We start from the raw sequence: 2,916 nt of genomic DNA on the forward strand, positions 1-2,916 counted from the left end.
TGATATTCTATTCTTTATTTTTATTTTATTTTATTTCTAATTTTTATTTTTATTTTTTTTATATAGGCTAATAAATTAAAATGGGACTTTGACCTTGATATGCATTTATTCAAAGGAGACTTTGACATATGGGGGACTTTGATTGAGGCACGGAAGCATATAATTCTTTTCCTGGGGCCCACAACATAGATTTCACTTGGGAGGGTTTTTATTGAGCGCAGCACGGAATGAAAGAGAGGGGACTTTAACTGGAGCCACACACTACTATTCTATTTTAGCATAATTCACACCACACGTACTTTTTCTTTTGGAAATTCAATTCATGTTGCACGGCTGAGGAATTGCAGTGTGTTGAAGAGCTCATTGAGGGGTCCAATTCCTGCTATAGTCCATTCTATTCCACTACTTTCAATCTCTATCTCCGTTCATTTGGCTTGATCTTTTCATTCCCTACTTTTTATTTAATTTCAATTTGAAATTTATGGTGTATTCTTGATATATTTGGATTAAAAGTTTGGGCATTTTATTTGCTATTTATTTTATTCTATATTAGTTATTTTTCTTGCTTTTTTAAACTTCCATTAAATATGTATTCCTATTACATTTTAGATTAAATTCAGTTTTATTATTTAATTTTCAGATTAATTAAAATTGTTTAGCGTAGTTGAATCTTTAATTGTTAATTTCAATTTGTTAGTCTTTTACATTCCATTTCGACACTCAAAAAAATTCAAAAGTATGAATCTAGTCTATGATTAGTGCCATTTTCATTTCCATTGCACTCTTCCATTCATTGTACATACCGCCACTTTCGTTTGTGAAACTTTTCACCATTTTATACGAGTTTGGATTTAACCAAATTTTCCCGAGAAGACGATATAGGAATTTTATTCCTAATTATTGCATGACATCCTCCTGTACTTGAGATAGCCTTTGTGCTACTCATTTTTGAGTGAGTCAGGTTTTTGGCGCCGTTGCCGGGGATAGTTGTCTAATTTAAATTTAAACTCGTTATTTTTTATTTTTTTTTATTTTTCACTATCTTATCTCTGATTACATAGTTCATTTGCCATCTATCACTCGGTCACTTGAATCTTATTTATGCTATTTAGACTGATGTTTCATGTCATGGGTGAGAGACAGTTCAAATAGGTTGCTTAGAGTTACATCGAGCATTAAGAGTAGTGTACACAACTTAGAGATAGATAGCTCTTCTATCTCTTCTATGAGTGAGGATATTGAAATTGAACAAACCATGGTTGCACCACGCACTCTTAAGGATTATTTGCAACTCACTTGCACCACTACGTTTTCATGCATTATTTTACTCGATGATGCACCTAATTTTTCTATTAAGTATGGTATGATATCAATGATACCTCCGTTCCACGGGATGGATTCTGAGAGTCCTAACCAGTACTTGACAGATTTTGAGTTGGCTTGCACTACTTTTATTACTAGGGCCATTACTGATGAATTTATTAGACTTCGTTTATTTTCTTTCTCTTTAAAGGATAAAGTTAAGATTTGGTTTAATTCTTTGAAACCTAATTCTATCTCTAGTTGGTCAGATATGCAGCATGAATTCTTACAAAAAAAAAATTTCTTTTTAGATAACTCAATTTTTGCAAGAGCAAATTAGCCAATTCAATCAGAAACCTTATGAGACTTTTCAAGCCGGTTGGAAAAAATTTTAAAGATTTGGTAAAGATCTGTCCACATCATGGTTTCGAATCTTGGAGTTTTGTGAGCTATTTTTACACTAGTCTCACTCTGGAATGCAAACAGTTTGTTCAGACGATGTGCAATGGAAAAATTCTTTAGCAAGGAACCCGATGAAACACTATCATTTTTTGACTATCTTGCCAAGAGTGCACAACAATGGAACACTCGGACTGATTGAGTGTCATTAACAGCACAGCCACTAAGGGCTATTTCTAGAGGAGGCAGATATGAGCTTAAGGAAGACACTGATGTTCAAGCCCAAATAGATGCATTAACTAGAAGACTGGAGGTCATGGATCTCAGAGCTATCCTTTTGTAGCACCTCCTGGATTTCAACCTCATGTAGCTGCACAAAGTTCTCAGCCTCCATCATCTGCAAAGAAGTCTCTAGATGACAGTATGGCACATATGGCCAATACACTTCAGCAATTTATGCAGATTAATGTCACCACAAACAATCAGAACACTCAGGCCATAAATGAGTTGCGTGGCACTATTAATAAGATGAGCACAACATTGAGCACTCTAGAGAAAAGGAAATTTCCAGCACAACCTCAGCCTAATCCTCAAGTATATAGGCAACAACAACAGCAAATGCATAATGTCTTAGGGGATGTTATTGAGACAGCGGAGGCCGTTCTTACTTTAAGAAGTGGGAAGGAAGTTCTCCAACCTGAGATGACCATGGACAGATAGGTAGTTGGTTCTAAACCTGAAGATGTAATAGAGACTGATGAAGCAGAGAAAGAACCAGAGGAAGTGAGGCTAGAGTCAAAGAAGCCTGTGAGTGGAGTGGTTGAAGCTAGTAGGGGGTACTAACCTATGGTTCCCTATCCTCAGAGATTGGCATCTGACCAAAAGAACAAATATCACACTAAGATTCAAGAGATCTTCAAGCAAGTAAAGATTAATATTCCATTCCTAGATACCATACAACAAGTGCCTTCGTATGCAAAATTTTTAAAGGACTTGTGCATTGTTAAGAGAAAACTGAATGTGAAGAAGAAAACCTTCTTAACAGAGCAAGTTAGTGCACTGATATTAAGCGAGACTCCTTAGAAGTTTGGAGATCTTGGCTCTCCCCACATTTCCATTATGATTGGTGAGTCATGTATTGGGAGAGCCCTATTTGATCTAGGGAGTAGTGTGAACTTGCTACCATTCTCAGTATATGAGTAGTTGGGATTAGGT

The sequence above is a fragment of the Carya illinoinensis genome, chromosome 5, assembly GCF_018687715.1.
Source record: "Carya illinoinensis cultivar Pawnee chromosome 5, C.illinoinensisPawnee_v1, whole genome shotgun sequence".
In the NCBI taxonomy this organism is placed as follows: Eukaryota; Viridiplantae; Streptophyta; class Magnoliopsida; order Fagales; family Juglandaceae; genus Carya; species Carya illinoinensis.